Here is a 20423-nt window from a genome sequence, read left to right on the forward strand (position 1 = left end):
CAGTAGGGCTGTACAGGGTTGAGGTTGGGGAGTGATGCTGTCAGTCCAGCCATTTTAGCTAAACTGACAGTATGCAGCTAGCTAGCTAACCAATCCAGCTATCCTAGCTAAACTGACAGTATGCAGCTAGCTGCTAACAGGGCTATGAGCTAAACTGACAGTATGCAGCTAGCTAAGCTAACCAATCCAGCTATCCTAGCTAAACTGACAGTATGCAGCTAGCTAAGCTAACCAATCCAGCTATCCTAGCTAAACTGACAGTATGCAGCTAGCTAAGCTAACCAATCCAGCTATCCTAGCTAAACTGACAGTATGCAGCTAGCTAAGCTAACCAATCCAGCTATCCTAGCTAAACTGACAGTATGCAGCTAGCTAAGCTAACCAATCCTGCTAGCTTAGCTAGGGGTCGGGAAAAAGCCTACTGAAAGAAAACATTCTGTGCTGGGCTCTCCCGGACGTTACAAATCTGTAAGCCCACAACAGCTCACTATTTTCACAGCACTCTCGAGATTCAATGTGAATTTATAAAATTGCAATCAAGTACTGTTGAAGTGAAGCTGGACACAAAAGTCAAGATAGCTATCAGAACAAAAAATAGAATCCCCTAGTGGACCAGCAGCCACAGCTAAGAGCTAGAATCACCCAGTGGACCAGCAGCTAAGAGCTAGAATCCCCTAGTGGACCAGCAGCTAAGAGCTAGAATCCCCTAGTGGACCAGCAGCCACAGCTAAGAGCTAGAATCCCCTAGTGGACCAGCAGCTAAGAGCTAGAATCCCCTAGTGGACCAGCAGCTAAGAGCTAGAGTCCCCTAGTGGACCAGCAGCTAAGAGCTAGAATCCCCTAGTGGACCAGCAGCTAAGAGCTAGAATCCCCTAGTGGACCAGCAGCCACAGCTAAGAGCTAGAATCCCCTAGTGGACCAGCAGCCACAGCTAAGAGCTAGAATCCCCTAGTGGACCAGCAGCCACAGCTAGCTAGAATCCCCTAGTGGACCAGCAGCTAAGAGCTAGAGTCCCCTAGTGGACCAGCAGCTAAGAGCTAGAATCCCCTAGTGGACCAGCAGCCACAGTTAAGAGCTAGAATCCCCTAGGGGACCAGCAGCCACAGCTAAGAGCTAGAATCCCCTAGTGGACCAGCAGCCACAGCTAAGAGCTAGAATCCCAGAGGGGACCAGCAGCCACAGCTAAGAGCTAGAATCCCCTAGTGGAACAGCAGCTAAGAGCTAGAATCCCCTAGTGGACCAGCAGCCACAGTTAAGAGCTAGAATCCCCTAGTGGACCAGCAGCCACAGCTAAGAGCTAGAATCCTCCAGGGGACCAGCAGCCACAGCTAAGAGCTAGAATCCCAGAGTGGACCAGCAGCCACAGCTAAGAGCTAGAATCACCTAGTGGACCAGCAGCTAAGAGCTAGAATCCCCTAGTGGACCAGCAGCCACAGTTAAGAGCTAGAATCACCTAGTGGACCAGCAGCTAAGAGCTAGAATCCCCTAGTAGACCAGCAGCCACAGTTAAGAGCTAGAATCCCCGAGTGGACCAGCAGCCACAGTTAAGAGCTAGAATCCCCTAGTGGACCAGCAGCTAAGAGCTAGAATCCCTAGTGGACCAGCAGCCACAGAGCTAGAATCCCCTAGTGGACCAGCAGCCACAGTTAAGAGCTAGAATCCCCTAGTGGACCAGCAGCCACAGTTAAGAGCTAGAATCCCCTAGTGGACCAGCAGCCACAGCTAAGAGCTAGAATCCCCTAGTGGACCAGCAGCTAAGAGCTAGAATCCCTAGTGGACCAGCAGCCAGAGTTAAGAGCTAGAATCCCCTAGTGGACCAGCAGCCACAGCTAAGAGCTAGAATCCCTAGTGGACCAGCAGCTAAGAGCTAGAATCCCTAGGGGACCAGCAGCCACAGTTAAGAGCTAGAATCCCTAGTGGACCAGCAGCTAAGAGCTAGAGTGGACCAGCAGCCAGAGTTAAGAGCTAGAATCCCCTAGTGGACCAGCAGCCACAGCTAAGAGCTAGAATCCCCTAGTGGACCAGCAGCCACAGCTAAGAGCTAGAATCCCCTAGTGGACCAGCAGCCACAGCTAAGAGCTAGAATCCCCTAGTGGACCAGCAGCCACAGTTAAGAGCTAGAATCCCCTAGTGGACCAGCAGCCACAGCTAAGAGCTAGAATCCCCTAGACCAGCAGCTAAGAGCCCCCTAGTGGACCAGCAGCCACAGCTAAGAGCTAGAATCCCCTAGTGGACCAGCAGCCACAGCTAAGAGCTAGAATGGTCAAGTAGTTGACTTGTTTTATATAGGGAATATGTTCTTCAGTTATTGCTCAAAAGCTCCTCTTATTCCTTTACTATTCCTATACATATTCCTTCCTCAAATAGGGCACTTCTTTTGGCTCAAAGTAGTGCACTACATAGGTAATAGGGAGCCATTTCAGATTTGCCCGTAACCTAAATGAGCCACCCGCTGACCAGTATCATGACACACGACAAACCAACAGGCTCAGCTTCAAACGGGTCTGTTTGGCTGAAAGACTGTCTCAACCAATCACAATCCTCAGTCAATAAATAAATAAATAGATAAATACATTATGTACAGCACGTCATCGAAGGTGAATAAATCAAAGTGGGACCAGTTGATTAAAAGCCTGTAGTGTTTGTGTGAAGCAGGAAACCAGACAGTCAGGAACCCTCAAGCTCACGACATGAATACTTAAGGTTAGAGAGGCAGTGAGGCTTTTAAAGGCAATGTTTCCGGGTTCAGGGAGATCCCGCTCACGGTAAACACTACATACGGTGGTGGCTCAATGGGATAATGCCTTTAAAAGCAGAAATACCTATAACCTGCTATCGGCTGGGGGGAGGAGGGGGGGATGGCCTGTACCTCTACCTGTACCTCTACCTGTACCTCTACCTGTACCTCTATCTGTAATTCTACCTGTACCTCTATCTGTACCTCTACCTGTACCTCTACCTGTACCTCTATCTGTACCTCTACCTGTACCTCTACCTGTACCTGTACCTCTACCTGTACCTCTACCTCTATCTGTACCTCTACCTGTACTCTACTCTATCTGTACCTCTACCTCTATCTGAGACCAAGTACCTGTACCTCTACCTACCTCCACCTGTACCTCTACCTGTACCTGTACCTACCTGTACCTCTACTGTATCTCTACCTGTACCTCTATCTGTACCTCTACCTGTACCTCTACCTCATCTGTACCTCACCTCACCCATATCATCCCTGTCACCTCCGTCTGAGAGCCAAGTACAGACTGTTATCTTTAGGACTGGAGCTGAAGGAATATTACAACAGCTGTCTGCCTGGGGGTCTGGCGGTGGGATGCAGTGTGTGTGTGTGTGTGTGTGTGTGTGTGTGTGTGTGTGTGTGTGTGTGTGTGTGTGTGTGTGTGTGTGTGTACCCAAGCCGTACCTAAATATAGCATGAGAAAATTACCCTGTGTGGCGTAAGGAGTTGTAAGAACTCATCGCTGTCAACTGTTACAGTCAGCTCATCCTGGATGTCCTTATGAATCAACTGTTACAGTCAACTCATCCTGGATGTCATATGAATCAACTGTTACAGTCAGCTCATCCTGGATGTCCTTATGAATCAACTGTTTAGTCAACTCAACCTGGATGTCCTTATGAATCAACTGTTACAGTCAACTCATCCTGGATGTCCTTATGAATCAACTGTTACAGTCAACTCAACCTGGACGTCCTTATGAATCAACTGTTACAGTCAACTCAACCTGGACGTCATTATGAATCAACTGTTACAGTCAACTCAACCTGGACGTCCTTATGAATCAACTGTTACAGTCAACTCATCCTGGACGTCCTTATGAATCAACTGTTACAGTCAACTCATCCTGGATGTCCTTATGAATCAACTGTTACAGTCAACTCATCCTGGACGTCATTATGAATCAACTGTTACAGTCAACTCATCCTGGACGTCCTTATGAATCAACTGTTACAGTCAACTCAACCTGGATGTCATTATGAATCAACTGTTACAGTCAACTCATCCTGGATGTCCTTATGAATCAACTGTTACAGTCAACTCATTCTGGATGTCCTTATGAATCAACTGTTACAGTCAACTCATCCTGGATGTCATTATGAATCAACTGTTACAGTCAACTCATCCTGGATGTCATTATGAATCAACTGTTACAGTCAACTCATCCTGGATGTCCTTATGAATCAACTGTTACAGTCAACTCATCCTGGATGTCATTATGAATCAACTGTTACAGTCAACTCATCCTGGATGTCCTTATGAATCAACTGTTACAGTCAACTCATCCTGGATGTCCTTATGAATCAACTGTTACAGTCAACTCATCCTGGATGTCATTATGAATCAACTGTTACAGTCAACTCATCCTGGATGTCCTATGAATCAACTGTTACAGTCAGCTCATCCTGGATGTCCTTATGAATCAACTGTTACAGTCAACTCATCCTGGATGTCCTTATGAATCAACTGTTAGTCAACTCATCCTGGATGTCCTTATGAATCAACTGTTACAGTCAACTCATCCTGGATGTCATTATGAATCAACTGTTACAGTCAACTCATCCTGGATGTCCTTATGAATCAACTGTTACAGTCAACTCAACCTGGATGTCCTTATGAATCAACTGTTACAGTCAACTCATCCTGGATGTCATTATGAATCAACTGTTACAGTCAACTCATCCTGGATGTCCTTATGAATCAACTGTTACAGTCAACTCATCCTGGATGTCCTTATGAATCAACTGTTACAGTCAACTCATCCTGGATGTCCTTATGAATCAACTGTTACAGTCAGCTCATCCTGGATGTCCTTATGAATCAACTGTTACAGTCAACTCAACCTGGATGTCCTTATGAATCAACTGTTACAGTCAACTCATCCTGGATGTCCTTATGAATCAACTGTTACAGTCAACTCATCCTGGATGTCCTTATGAATCAACTGTTACAGTCAACTCATCCTGGATGTCATTATGAATCAACTGTTACAGTCAACTCAACCTGGATGTCCTTATGAATCAACTGTTACAGTCAACTCATCCTGGACGTCATTATGAATCAACTGTTACAGTCAACTCATCCTGGATGTCCTTATGAATCAACTGTTACAGTCAACTCATCCTGGACGTCCTTATGAATCAACTGTTACAGTCAACTCATCCTGGACGTCATTATGAATCAACTGTTACAGTCAACTCATCCTGGATGTCCTTATGAATCAACTGTTACAGTCAACTCATCCTGGATGTCCTTATGAATCAACTGTTACAGTCAGCTCAACCTGGACGTCATTATGAATCAACTGTTACAGTCAACTCAACCTGGATGTCCTTATGAATCAACTGTTACAGTCAACTCATCCTGGACGTCATTATGAATCAACTGTTACAGTCAACTCATCCTGGACGTCATTATGAATCAACTGTTACAGTCAACTCATCCTGGATGTCCTTATGAATCAACTGTTACAGTCAACTCATCCTGGACGTCCTTATGAATCAACTGTTACAGTCAACTCATCCTGGATGTCATTATGAATCAACTGTTACAGTCAACTCATCCTGGATGTCCTTATGAATCAACTGTTACAGTCAACTCATCCTGGATGTCCTTATGAATCAACTGTTACAGTCAACTCATCCTGGACGTCATTATGAATCAACTGTTACAGTCAACTCATCCTGGATGTCCTTATGAATCAACTGTTACAGTCAACTCATCCTGGACGTCATTATGAATCAAATCCTCAGAAGGAAGCAAGCTGAGGACCCCCCACACACACACACACACACACACACACACACACACACACACACACACACACACACACACACACACACACACACACACACACACACACACACACACACACACACACACACACACACACACACAGCAGTAAGGAGAGCTGGTTCACCAGGTGAAGTTTATAATAGAAATGAGATTATTACAAGGACTGCAAAACTTGGCCCTTTTGACAGAGCCGCCATCTTGAATGAGGACCACAAAGCATGCTGGGTAAAGGGCTCAGTCGTAGTAGTGGTCAGGGTAGACGTTGCTCATATTCACAGATCTAGGATCAGCTTGCTCTACCCACATCCTAACCTTAACCATTAGGGGACTCATATTCACAGATCTAGGATCAGCTTGCTCTACCCACATCCTAACCTTGGCCATTAGGAGAAAGTCAAAATATCTGACCCTGTATCAGTTGTTAACCTGGTCTTAAATCTCAATATAACTGGAGGCCATCGTTAACCTCCCTCACCGTTGTGGAACGTCATCGGTTTCACACACAGAGTCAGCTTGTATTGAGTTGATTCAGAGACACAACGACCGTGTGTGTGTGTGTGTGTGTGTGTGTGTGTGTGTGTGTGTGTGTGTGTGTGTGTGTGTGTGTAACGGACAGTGTAAACGGAGGTACATAGCATCAAGACGTTGAAGTAAGTCATGGTGCCGGGAGGTAAAACCATGGCACAATGGATGTATATAACGGCCCTCCTCTCACATCTAACCACTGATATTAAACTGACCACAGAATGGAAGGGCAAACAGAATGGTTGGTAAGGCCAAGCTTATAACCAATCAGCATCAGCTAGTGTATGTAAAGTGGAATAGAGTCTCTGTAGTCTCAGTCTGTCCTGACCCTGACCTCTGCAGGGTCTGATCAGGTGACCTCTGGGTAGAATCATCAGGGTTGACGTTCCAAAACCCCAGTGTTTCCTGGGTAGTGTAGTTGTCCTGGTCCTGTACTGTAAAGCCTCTGACACGTATCCTCCTCCACACAGGAATTCATTCTCAGTTGTCCTCAGATTCACAAAATAATGTTTACAAAAATAAAATAATAGTAGTGGTAATATCAACAACACAAAGAGAGAGATGAATCGACATGACAACGAGCGGGTAAAAGCGTGCAGCTCTGGCGCGTTATTCCACAGAGGCATTTTTCTTCTTTAGTTCTTTGCTAAGACATGGAGAGGAGAGGGTCTGACGTCGCCCCATTCTCACACAGAGAGACACGGAGATGGAGGAGGGGAGAGGGTCTGACGTCGTTCACCAGTGGAGGAGGAGAGGGTCTGGTCACCCGGTCTGGGTGGAGTGGAGTTTGTGTGTGTACCAGTGTTTGTGTGTGTGTGTGTGTACAGTGTGTGTGTGTGTGTGTGTGTGTGTGTGTGTGTGTGTGTACAGTGTGTGTCTGTGTGTGTGTGTGTGTGTGTGTGTGTGTGTGTACAGTGTGTGTGTGTGTGTGTGCAGTTCTGTATGTACAGTGTGTGTGTGTGTACAGTGTGTGTGTGTGTGTGTGTGTGTGTGTACAGTGTGTGTGTGTGTGTGTGTGTGTGTGTGTGTGTGTGTGTGTACAGTGTGTGTGTGTGTGTGTACAGTGTGTGTGTGTTCAATGATCCTGTGCGTCCCAGACTTATCCCTTTCTCCACTTGGAGTCCATCACAGCCATGTTAAACTGTCCTATCTGGTCTGTACAGAACATCCTCCGCGCTCACATCCCTCCGCGCTCCCGCATCCTCCGCGCTCACATCCCTCCGCGCTCACATCCCTCCAATCCAATAAATTCCCTTTATTTATTTTCCTCTTCCCTGCTATCCCTGGTTGATCTGTCAAAGAGATCCCTCAATCCAATAAAGATTCCCTTTTTTATCCTTAAATAGTTTATCCTGGCTAGCAAAAATCCTGGCTGGAGCAGAGATCCTGGCTGGAGCAGAGATCCTGGCTGGAGCAGAGATCCTGGCTGGCTGGAGCAGAGATCCTGGCTGGAGCAGAGATCCTAGCTGGAGCAGAGATCCTGGCTGGGAGCAGAGATCCTGGCTGAGCAGAGATCCTGGCTGGAGCAGAGATCCTGGCTGGAGCAGAGATCCTAGCTGGAGCAGAGATCCTGGCTGGAGCAGAGATCCTGGCTGGCTCCATCGACATCGTCATCATTCCTCCTCTGCGTTTGTTGGGCTGAAGTAATGGAGTGGTCGGTAGTTGGGGTCGGGGATTGGTAGGCAGGTCAGTTGGTAGTTGGATAAGGTGGTAGGTTAGAGGGGGTGTGATGGTATCCGGGGGGGCTACTCGATGACCATGCATTGCGTGTCAGGTGTTGTGAGTAGTACTTGAAGAGTTCGGCTGTGGCGCCAGGACAGTTGGTCAACTCCAACTCCTCTAGATCCTGGATCTGGATCAGACCAGATAGACCTGTAGTGGTTAGGAGTGGACAACCTGGGGGGCAGAGAGATAGAGATAGAGAGAGGTGGAGAGAGGACCATGAGAGAGAGGGAGGAGAAACAGAGAAAGGTAGGTAGAGAGAAGAGAGAAAGAGAGAGATGGGGAGGGAGGCAGAGAGAGGGGAGAAAGAGAGAGATGGGGAGGGGGAGGCAGAGAGAGGAGGAAGAGAGAGATGGGGAGGGGAGGCAGAGAGGAGAAAAAGAAAGAGAGAGATGGGGAGGGAGGCAGAGAAAGGAGAAAGAGAGAGATGGGGAGGAGGCAGAGAGAGGAGAAAGAGAGAGATGGGGAGGGAGGCAGAGAGAGGAGAAAGAGAGATGGGGAGGGAGGCAGAGAGAGGAGGGAAAGAGAGAGATGGGGAGGGAGGCAGAGAGAGGAGGAAGAGAGATGGGGAGGGGAGGCAGAGAGAGGAGAAAAGAGAGAGATGGGGAGGGAGGCAGAGAGAGGAGGAAGAGAGAGATGGGGAGGGGAGGCAGAGAGAGGAGGAAGAGATGGGGAGGGAGGCAGGAAAAAGAGGAGAGAGAGAGGGAGGGGAGGGAAGAGAGAGATGGGGAGGGAGGCAGAGAGAGATGGGGAGGGAGGAGCAGAGAGAGGAGAAAAAGAAAAGAGATGGGGAGGGAGACAGAGAGAGGAGAAAGAGAGAGATGGGGAGGGAGGAAGAGAGAGGAGGAAGAGAGAGATGGGGAGGGGAGGCAGAGAGAGGAGAAAGAGAGAGATGGGGAGGGAGGCAGAGAGAGGAGAAGAGAGAGAGATGGGGAGGGAGAGGCAGAGAGGGAGGAAGAGAGAGATGGGGAGGGAGGCAGAGAGAGAGAAAGAGAGAGATGGGAGGGAGGCAGAGAGAGGGAGAAGAAAGAGATGGGGAGGGAGGCAGAGAGAGGAGAAAAGAGAGAGATGGGGAGGGAGGGAGGGAGGAAGAGATCGAGGGAGGGAGGCAGAGAAAGGAGGAAAAAAAGATGGGAGGGAGGCAGAGAAGAGGAAGAAAGAGATGGGAGAGGAGAGAGCAGAGGAGGAAAAAAGAAAGAAGAGAGATGGGGAGGGAAGGCAGAGAGAGGAAGGAAGGAAAGAGAGAGATGGGGAGGAGAAGCAGAGGAAGGAAGGAGAAGATGGGGAGGAGTTTAGAGAGAGGAGAAGAGAGAGATGGGGAGGAGAGCAGAGGAAGGAAGAGAGATGGGGAAGGAGCTGCAGAGAGAGGAGGAAGAGATGGGGAGAGGGAGAGGCAGAAAGAAGAGAAAAGAGAGATGGGGAGGGAGGCAGAGAGAAGGAGAAGGAAAGAAGAGATGGGGGGAGTGAGAAGAGAGGAGATAGAGATGGGGAGGAAGGCAGAAGAGGAGGAAGAAGAGATGGGGAGGGAGGCAGAGAGAGGAAGGAAGAGATGGGGAGGGAGGCAGAGAGAGAGGAGGAAGAGAGATGGGGGAGGAGGCAGAGGGAGGAGAGAGATGGGGAGGAGGCAGAAGAGAAAAGAGATGGGGAGGGAGGCAGAGAGGAAGGAGAAGAGATGGGGAGGGAGGGGCAGAGAGAGGAGATAGATCGAGAGATGGGGAGGGAGGCAGAGAGAGGAGGAAAGAGAGATGGGGAGGGGAGAGAGAGAGGAAGAGAGAGAGATGGGGAGGAGACAGAAGAGAAAGGAAGAGATGGGGAGGGAGAGCAGAGAAGGAGGAAGAGAGATGGGGAGGAGGCAGAGAGAAAGAGATGAGATGGGGAGGGAGGCAGAGAGGAAGAGAAGAAGAAGAAGATGGGGAGGAGACAGAGAGAAGGAGGAAGAGAAGAGATGGGGAGGGAGCAGAGAGAGGAGGAAGAGATGGGGAGGAGGCAGAGAGGGGAGGAAAAGAGAGATGGGGAGGGAGGCAGAGAGAGAAGAGGAAAGAGAGAGATGGGGAGGAGAGCAGAGAGAAGGGAGGAGAAGAGATGGGGGAGGGAGGCAAGAAGAAGAAAGAGATGGGGAGGGAGGCAGAGGAAGGAAAGAGAGAGAAGAGATGGGAGGGAGAGCAGAGAGAGAGATAGGAAGAGATGGGGAGGGAGGCAGAGAGAGAGAGAGAGAGGAAGGAAGAGAGATGGGGAGGGAGGCAGAGAGAGGAGAAAGAGAGAGATGGGGAGGGAGGCAGAGAGAGGAGGAGAGAGAGAGATGGGGAGGAGGCAGAGAGAGGAGAAAGAGAGAGATGGGGAGGGAGGCAGAGAGAGGAGGAAGAGAGAGATGGGGAGGGAGGCAGAGAGAGGAGGAAGAGAGAGATGGGGAGGGAGGCAGAGAGAGGAGAAAGAGAGAGATGGGGAGGGAGGCAGAGAGAGGAGGAAGAGAGAGATGGGGAGGGAGGCAGAGAGAGGAGAAAGAGAGAGATGGGGAGGGAGGCAGAGAGAGGAGAAAGAGAGAGATGGGGAGGGAGGCAGAGAGAGGAGAAAGAGAGAGATGGGGAGGGAGGCAGAGAGAGGAGGAAGAGAGAGATGGGGAGGGAGGCAGAGAGAGGAGAAAGAGAGAGATGGGGAGGGAGGCAGAGAGAGGAGGAAGAGAGAGATGGGGAGGGAGGCAGAGAGAGGAGGAAGAGAGAGATGGGGAGGGAGGCAGAGAGAGGAGAAAGAGAGAGATGGGGAGGGAGGCAGAGAGATAGAGAGAGATGGGGAGGGAGGCAGAGAGAGGAGGAAGAGAGAGATGGGGAGGGAGGCAGAGAGAGGAGGAAGAGAGAGATGGGGAGGGAGGCAGAGAGAGGAGGAAGAGAGAGATGGGGAGGGAGGCAGAGAGAGGAGGAAGAGAACACAAACCCAAGTCAGACTAATATAGTAGATGGTAAAAGTCTGACTTGGCTTTCTAATATAGTTCATCTTAATTAATTATTTTATTATCTATTATATCATTATATCTATTATATCATTCTAAATATTCTATCTATTCAATCATTCTATCATTATATCTATTCTATCATTCAAAATATTTGATCATTCTATCTATTCTATCATTCTAAATATTATATAATTCTAAATATTCTATCATTCTAAATATTATATAATTCTAAACATTCTATCATTCTAAACATTCTATCATTCCATCATTCTAAATATCCTATCATTATATTCATATAGCAATCCAAACATTCCGTTCAATCTGAATAATGAGTTTTCCTGAGATACCAGAGTTGGTCAGCAGGGGGAGGAGTGGTGCAGAGACAGACAGGACAGAGGAGAAACACAGTCTGAATAATGAGTTTTCCTGAGATACCAGAGTTGGTCAGCAGGGGGAGGAGTGGTGCAGAGACAGACAGGACAGAGGAGAAACACAGTCTGAATAATGAGTTTTCCTGAGATACCAGAGTTGGTCAGCAGGGGGAGAAGTGTTGCAGAGACAGACAGGACAGAGGAGAAAAACAGTCTGAATAATGAGTTTTCCTGAGATACCAGAGTTGGTCAGCAGGGGAGAAGTGTTGCAGAGACAGACAGGACAGAGGAGAAACACAGGAAGTCCATGCATCTTAATTGTATGTCCTCTCTCCTCTCCTTGTCAAAACCTTTTGGATGAGAAGGTACAGAGGGGATGAACCTTCTCATTGAATGGGTTCTGGAAGGAGGACGCGGGGAAATCAAGGAAATGCAATTAAGATTCTCCCCATATGGTTGTGTAACCAATTATCTCTCCTTCCTTAAAAAATATGCACTTGTTCACTTCCCTTGACTGATTTGACAGGAAATGACTGGTATGAGAAACATGGTGGAAACTCCCACTAGCCCAGGTCTCCACCAATCCAATGCTTTCAGATTTGTGGGAAGTAGTAAACGGGTGAACAATCCAGGAGAAAGGACATATTATTAGGAAACAACCCCTCTGTGGATGACTGCTTCTCAATAGTCTACAAAATGCTTCCTCTCCTCACACACACATTGTAATGTAGCCTGTAGTCAGAGATGATTAATGTACTGTAGTCAGAGATAATTAATGTAATGTAGCCTGTAGTCAGATATGATTAATGTACTGTAGTCAGAGATGATTCATGTACTGTAGTCAGAGATGATTCATGTACTGTAGACTGTAGTCAGAGATGACTAATGTACTGTAGTCAGAGATGATTAATGTACTGTAGTCAGAGATGATTCATGTGCTGTAGCCTGTAGTCAGAGATGATTAATGTACTGTAGTCAGAGATGATTAATTTACTGTAGCCAGACATGACTAATGTACTGTAGTCAGAGTTAATCATGTTCTGTAGTCAGTGATGATGCATGTTCTGTAGTCAGAGATGATTAATGTACTGTAGTCAGAGATGATTAATTTACTGTAGCCTGTAGTCAGACATGACTAATGTACTGTAGTCAGAGATCATTCATGCACTGTAGTCAGAGATGATTAATGTACTGTAGTCAGAGATGATTAATGTACTGTAGTCAGAGATGATTAATGTACTGTAGTCAAAGATGATTAATGTGCTGTAGTCAGAGATGATTAATGTGCTGTAGTCAGAGATGATTAATGTACTGTAGTCAGAGATGATTCATGTACTGTTGTCAAAGATGATTAACGTACTGTAGTCAGAGATGATTAATGTGCTGTAGCCTGTAGTCAGAGATGATTCATGTGCTGTAGTCAGAGATGATTAATGTACTGTTGTCAGAGATGATTCAAGTACTGTAGTCAGAGATAATGCATGTGCTGTAGCCTGTAGTCAGAGATGATTAATGTACTGTAGTCAGAGATGATTCAAGTACTGTAGTCAGAGATAATTCATGTGCTGTAGCCTGTAGTCAGAGATGATTAATGTACTGTAGTCAGAGATGATTAATGTACTGTAGTCAGAGATGATTAATGTACTGTAGTCAGAGATGATTCCAGTACTGTAGTCAGAGATGATTAATGTACTGTAGTCAGAGATGATTAATGTACTGTAGACAGAGATGATTAATGTACTGTAGACAGAGATGATTAATGTACTGTAGACAGAGATGATTCATGTACTGTAGTCAGAGATGATTAATTTACTGTAGCCTGTAGTCAGAGATGATTAATGTACTGTAGTCAGAGATGATTAATGTACTGTAGACAGATATGATTCATGTACTGTAGTCAGAGATGATTAATTTACTGTAGCCTGTAGTCAGAGATGATTAATTTACTGTAGCCTGTAGTCAGAGATTATTCATGTACTGTAGTCAGAGATTATTCATGTACTGTAGTCAGAGATGATTAATTTACTGTAGACAGAGATGGTTCATGTACTGTAGTCAGAGATGATTAATTTACTGTAGCCTGTAGTCAGAGATGATTAATGTACTGTAGTCAGAGTTAATCATGTTCTGTAGTCAGAGATGATTAATGTACTGTAGTCAGAGATGATTCAAGTACTGTAGTCAGAGATGATTCATGTGCTGTAGCCTGTAGTCAGAGATGATTAATGTACTGTAGTCAGAGATGATTAATGTACTGTAGACAGAGATGATTAATGTACTGTAGACAGAGATGATTCATGTACTGTAGTCAGAGATGATTCATGTACTGTAGCCTGTAGTCAGAGATGATTAATGTACTGTAGTCAGAGATGATTAATGTACTGTAGTCAGAGATGATTAATGTACTGGAATCAGAGATGATTCAAGTACTGTAGTCAGAGATAATTCATGTGCTGTAGCCTGTAGTCAGAGATGATTAATGTACTGTAGTCAGAGATGATTAATGTACTGTAGACAGAGATGATTAATGTACTGTAGACAGAGATTATTCATGTACTGTAGTCAGAGATGATTAATTTACTGTAGCCTGTAGTCAGAGATGATTAATGTACTGTAGTCAGAGATGATTAATGTACTGTAGACAGAGATGATTCATGTACTGTAGTCAGAGATTATTAATTTACTGTAGCCTGTAGTCAGAGATGATTAATTTACTGTAGCCTGTAGTCAGAGATTATTCATGTACTGTAGTCAGAGATTATTCATGTACTGTAGTCAGAGATGATTAATTTACTGTAGACAGAGATGGTTCATGTACTGTAGTCAGAGATGATTAATTTACTGTAGCCTGTAGTCAGAGATGATTAATGTACTGTAGTCAGAGTTAATCATGTTCTGTAGTCAGAGATGATTAATGTACTGTAGTCAGAGATGATTCAAGTACTGTAGTCAGAGATGATTCATGTGCTGTAGCCTGTAGTCAGAGATGATTAATGTACTGTAGTCAGAGATGATTAATGTACTGTAGACAGAGATGATTAATGTACTGTAGACAGAGATGATTCATGTACTGTAGTCAGAGATGATTAATTTACTGTAGCCTGTAGTCAGAGATGATTAATTTACTGTAGCCTGTAGTCAGAGATTATTCATGTACTGTAGTCAGAGATTATTCATGTACTGTAGTCAGAGATGATTAATTTACTGTAGACAGAGATGGTTCATGTACTGTAGTCAGAGATGATTAATTTACTGTAGCCTCTAGTCAGAGATGATTAATGTACTGTAGTCAGAGTTAATCATGTTCTGTAGTCAGAGATGATTAATGTACTGTAGTCAGAGATGATTCAAGTACTGTAGTCAGAGATGATTCATGTACTGTAGACAGAGATGATTCATGTACTGTAGTCAGAGATGATTAATTTACTGTAGCCTGTAGTCAGAGATGATTAATTTACTGTAGCCTGTAGTCAGAGATTATTCATGTACTGTAGACAGAGATGATTCATGTACTGTAGTCAGAGATGATTAATTTACTGTAGCCTGTAGTCAGAGATTATTCATGTACTGTAGTCAGAGATGATTAATTTACTGTAGACAGAGATGGTTCATGTACTGTAGTCAGAGATGATTAATTTACTGTAGCCTGTAGTCAGAGATGATTAATGTACTGTAGTCAGAGTTAATCATGTTCTGTAGTCAGAGTTAATCATGTTCTGTAGTCAGAGATGATTAATGTACTGTAGTCAGAGATGATTAATGTACTGTAGTCAGACATGACTAATGTACTGTAGTCAGAGATCATTCATGCACTGTAGTCAGAGATTATTCATGTACTGTAGTCAGAGATGATTCATGTGCTGTAGCCTGTAGTCAGAGATGATTAATGTACTGTAGTCAGAGATGATTAATGTACTGTAGTCAGAGATGATTAATGTACTGTAGTCAAAGATGATTAATGTGCTGTAGTCAGAGATGATTAATGTGCTGTAGTCAGAGATGATTAATGTACTGTAGTCAGAGATGATTAATGTACTGTAGTCAGAGATGATTCATGTACTGTTGTCAGAGATGATTAACGTACTGTAGTCAGAGATGATTAATGTGCTGTAGCCTGTAGTCAGAGATGATTCATGTGCTGTAGTCAGAGATGATTAATGTACTGTTGTCAGAGATGATTCAAGTACTGTAGTCAGAGATAATTCATGTGCTGTAGCCTGTAGTCAGAGATGATTAATGTACTGTAGTCAGAGATGATTAATGTACTGTAGTCAGAGATGATTAATGTACTGTAGTCAGAGATGATTAATGTACTGTAGTCAGAGATGATTAATGTACTGTAGTCAGAGATGATTCAAGTACTGTAGTCAGAGATAATTCATGTGCTGTAGCCTGTAGTCAGAGATGATTAATGTACTGTAGTCAGAGATGATTAATGTACTGTAGACAGAGATGATTAATGTACTGTAGACAGAGATGATTAATGTACTGTAGACAGAGATGATTCATGTACTGTAGTCAGAGATGATTAATTTACTGTAGCCTGTAGTCAGAGATGATTAATGTACTGTAGTCAGAGATGATTAATGTACTGTAGACAGAGATGATTCATGTACTGTAGTCAGAGATGATTAATTTACTGTAGCCTGTAGTCAGAGATGATTAATTTACTGTAGCCTGTAGTCAGAGATTATTCATGTACTGTAGTCAGAGATTATTCATGTACTGTAGTCAGAGATGATTAATTTACTGTAGACAGAGATGGTTCATGTACTGTAGTCAGAGATGATTAATTTACTGTAGCCTCTAGTCAGAGATGATTAATGTACTGTAGTCAGAGTTAATCATGTTCTGTAGTCAGAGATGATTAATGTACTGTAGTCAGAGATGATTCAAGTACTGTAGTCAGAGATGATTCATGTACTGTAGACAGAGATGATTCATGTACTGTAGTCAGAGATGATTAATTTACTGTAGCCTGTAGTCAGAGATGATTAATTTACTGTAGCCTGTAGTCAGAGATTATTCATGTACTGTAGACAGAGATGATTCATGTACTGTAGTCAGAGATGATTAATTTACTGTAGCCTGTAGTCAGAGATTATTCATGTACTGTAGTCAGAGATGATTAATTTACTGTAGACAGAGATGGTTCATGTACTGTAGTCAGAGATGATTAATTTACTGTAGCCTGTAGTCAGAGATGATTAATGTACTGTAGTCAGAGTTAATCATGTTCTGTAGTCAGAGTTAATCATGTTCTGTAGTCAGAGATGATTAATGTACTGTAGTCAGAGATGATTAATGTACTGTAGTCAGACATGACTAATGTACTGTAGTCAGAGATCATTCATGCACTGTAGTCAGAGATTATTCATGTACTGTAGTCAGAGATGATTCATGTGCTGTAGCCTGTAGTCAGAGATGATTAATGTACTGTAGTCAGAGATGATTAATGTACTGTAGTCAGAGATGATTAATGTACTGTAGTCAAAGATGATTAATGTGCTGTAGTCAGAGATGATTAATGTGCTGTAGTCAGAGATGATTAATGTACTGTAGTCAGAGATGATTAATGTACTGTAGTCAGAGATGATTCATGTACTGTTGTCAGAGATGATTAACGTACTGTAGTCAGAGATGATTAATGTGCTGTAGCCTGTAGTCAGAGATGATTCATGTGCTGTAGTCAGAGATGATTAATGTACTGTTGTCAGAGATGATTCAAGTACTGTAGTCAGAGATAATTCATGTGCTGTAGCCTGTAGTCAGAGATGATTAATGTACTGTAGTCAGAGATGATTAATGTACTGTAGTCAGAGATGATTAATGTACTGTAGTCAGAGATGATTAATGTACTGTAGTCAGAGATGATTAATGTACTGTAGTCAGAGATGATTCAAGTACTGTAGTCAGAGATAATTCATGTGCTGTAGCCTGTAGTCAGAGATGATTAATGTACTGTAGTCAGAGATGATTAATGTACTGTAGACAGAGATGATTAATGTACTGTAGACAGAGATGATTAATGTACTGTAGACAGAGATGATTCATGTACTGTAGTCAGAGATGATTAATTTACTGTAGCCTGTAGTCAGAGATGATTAATGTACTGTAGTCAGAGATGATTAATGTACTGTAGACAGAGATGATTCATGTACTGTAGTCAGAGATGATTAATTTACTGTAGCCTGTAGTCAGAGATGATTAATTTACTGTAGCCTGTAGTCAGAGATTATTCATGTACTGTAGTCAGAGATTATTCATGTACTGTAGTCAGAGATGATTAATGTACTGTAGACTGTAGTCAGAGATGACTAATGTACTGTAGTCAGAGATGATTAATGTACTGTAGCCTGTAGACAGAGATGATTAATGTACTGTAGTCAGAGATGATTAATGTACTGTAGTCAGAGATGATTAATGTACTGTAGTCAGAGATGATTAATGTACTGTAGTCAGAGATGATTAATGTACTGTAGTCAGAGATGATTAATGCACTGTAGTCAGAGATGATTAATGTACTGTAGTCAGAGATGATTAATGTACTGTAGTCAGAGATGATTCATGTACTGTAGTCAGAGATGATTCATGTACTGTAGTCAGAGATGATTAATGTACTGTAGTCAGAGATGATTCATGTACTATAGTCAGAGATGATTAATGTACTGTAGACTGTAGTCAGAGATGACTAATGTACTGTAGTCAGAGATGATTAATGTACTGTAGTCAGAGATGATTAATGTACTGTAGTCAGAGATGATTCATGTGCTGTAGTCAGAGATTATTAATGTACTGTAGTCAGAGATTATTAATGTACTGTAGTCAGAGATGATTAATGTACTGTAGACTGTAGTCAGAGATGATTAATGTACTGTAGTCAGAGTTGATTCATGTACTGTAGTCAGAGATGATTCAAGTACTGTAGTCAGAGATGATTAATGTGCTGTAGTCAGAGATGACTAATGTACTGTAGTCAGAGATTATTAATGTACTGTAGTCAGAGATGATTCATGTACTGTAGTCAGAGATGATTAATGTACTGTAGTCAGAGATGATTCATGTGCTGTAGTCAGAGATTATTCATGTACTGTAGTCAGAGATGATTCATGTACTGTAGTCAGAGTTGATTCATGTACTGTAGTCAGAGATGATTCAAGTACTGTAGTCAGAGATAATTCATGTGCTGTAGCCTGTAGTCAGAGATGATTAATGTGCTGTAGTCAGAGATGATTAATGTACTGTAGTCAGAGATTATTCATGTGCTGTAGCCTGTAGTCAGAGTTGATTCATGTACTGTAGTCAGAGATGATTCAAGTACTGTAGTCAGAGATAATTCATGTGCTGTAGCCTGTAGTCAGAGATTATTAATGTACTGTAGTCAGAGATGATTAATGTACTGTAGTCAGAGATTATTCATGTACTGTAGTCAGAGATTATTCATGTACTGTAGTCAGAGATGATTCATGTACTGTAGTCAGAGATGATTCATGTACTGTAGTCAGAGATGATTCAAGTACTGTAGTCAGAGATAATTCATGTGCTGTAGCCTGTAGTCAGAGATGATTAATGTGCTGTAGTCAGAGATGATATACTGAACTCTCTCCTTCTATAGAATACCATATAGATTAACCCAGCCAGGTAGAGTGAAGAGTGTGTGTGTGTGTGTGTGTGTGTGTGTGTGTGTGTGTGTGTGTGTGTGTGTGTGTGTGTGTGTGTGTGTGTGTGTGTGTGTGTGTGTGTGTGTGTGCATGCGTGCGTGTGTGTTGGTTCCTTTGATGTTTCCTCAGTATGGATGAGAAGGAGGACATGCCAGCTCCTGGATGACCTCTGTCCCTGTTCAGACTATCTGCGTTTGGACTGGAGGGGTCATAGCAGAGAGGAAGAGAGAGGGAACGACTGTGTGGTGGTGGTCAAACCAAAGGCCAGTAGTTCCTATGAGGGTTTGGACTGGAGGGGTCATAGCAGAGAGGAAGAGAGAGGGAATGACTGTGTGGTGGCGGTCAAACCAAAGGCCAGTAGTTCCTATGAGGGTTTGGACTGGAGGGGTCATAACAGAGAGGAAGAGAGAGGGAATGACTGTGTGGTGGTGATCAAACCAAAGGCCAGTAGTTCCTATGAGGGTTTGGACTGGAGGGGTCATAACAGAGAGGAAGAGAGAGGGAATGACTGTGTGGTGGTGATCAAACCAAAGGCCAGTAGTTCCTATGAGGGTTTGGACTGGAGGGGTCATAACAGAGAGGAAGAGAGAGGGAACGACTGTGTGGTGGCGGTCAAACCAAAGGCCAGTAGTTCCTATGAGGGTTTGGACTGGAGGGGTCATAGCAGAGAGGAAGAGAGAGGGAACGACTGTGTGGTGGCGGTCAAACCAAAGGCCAGTAGTTCCTATGAGGGTTTGGACTGGAGGGGTCATAACAGAGAGGAAGAGAGAGGGAACGACTGTGTGGTGGCGGTCAAACCAAAGGCCAGTAGTTCCTATGAGGGTTTGGACTGGAGGGGTCATAGCAGAGAGGAAGAGAGAGGGAACGACTGTGTGGTGGCGGTCAAACCAAAGGCCAGTAGTTCCTATGAGGGTTTGGACTGGAGGGGTCATAGCAGAGAGGAAGAGAGAGGGAACGACTGTGTGGTGGCGGTCAAACCAAAGGCCAGCAATGGATTTGGGAAAAAAACACACAAAAATACAGAAATACCTTCTTTACATAAGTATTCAGACCCTTTGCTATGACACTTGAAATTGAACTCAAGTGCATCCTGTTTCCATTGATCATCCTTGAGATGTTTCTACAACTTGATTGGAGTCCAGCTGTGGTAAATGCAATTGATTGGACATGATTTGGAAAGGCACACACCTGTCTATATAAGGTCCCACAGTTAACATGGCATGTCAGAGCAAAGACCAAGCCATGAGGTCGAAGGAATTGTCCGTAGAACTTGAAGACAGGATTGTGTCGAGGCACAGATCTGGGGAAGAGTAAAATAATAAATTCTGCAGCATTAAAGGTCCCCAAGAACATAGTGGCCTTCCATCATTCTTAAAATGGAAGAA

The 20423-nt window shown here is 44.1% G+C and overlaps 1 long non-coding RNA gene across 1 annotated transcript; it reads right to left on the bottom strand.

Annotated features, from left to right (window-relative positions):
- Positions 1 to 4069: 4069 nt before the first annotated feature.
- LOC127930225 (uncharacterized) lies at positions 4070 to 5785 on the bottom strand. Its single transcript, XR_008137290.1, has 3 exons — positions 4861 to 5785; positions 4621 to 4820; positions 4070 to 4383 (listed from the first exon to the last, which is right to left on the bottom strand). It is a non-coding gene; the product is annotated as an uncharacterized LOC127930225 (long non-coding RNA).
- Between the last annotated feature and the right edge of the window lie 14638 nt (positions 5786 to 20423).

This window comes from Oncorhynchus keta, chromosome 5, assembly GCF_023373465.1.
Source record: "Oncorhynchus keta strain PuntledgeMale-10-30-2019 chromosome 5, Oket_V2, whole genome shotgun sequence".
Lineage (NCBI taxonomy): Eukaryota > Metazoa > Chordata > Actinopteri > Salmoniformes > Salmonidae > Oncorhynchus > Oncorhynchus keta.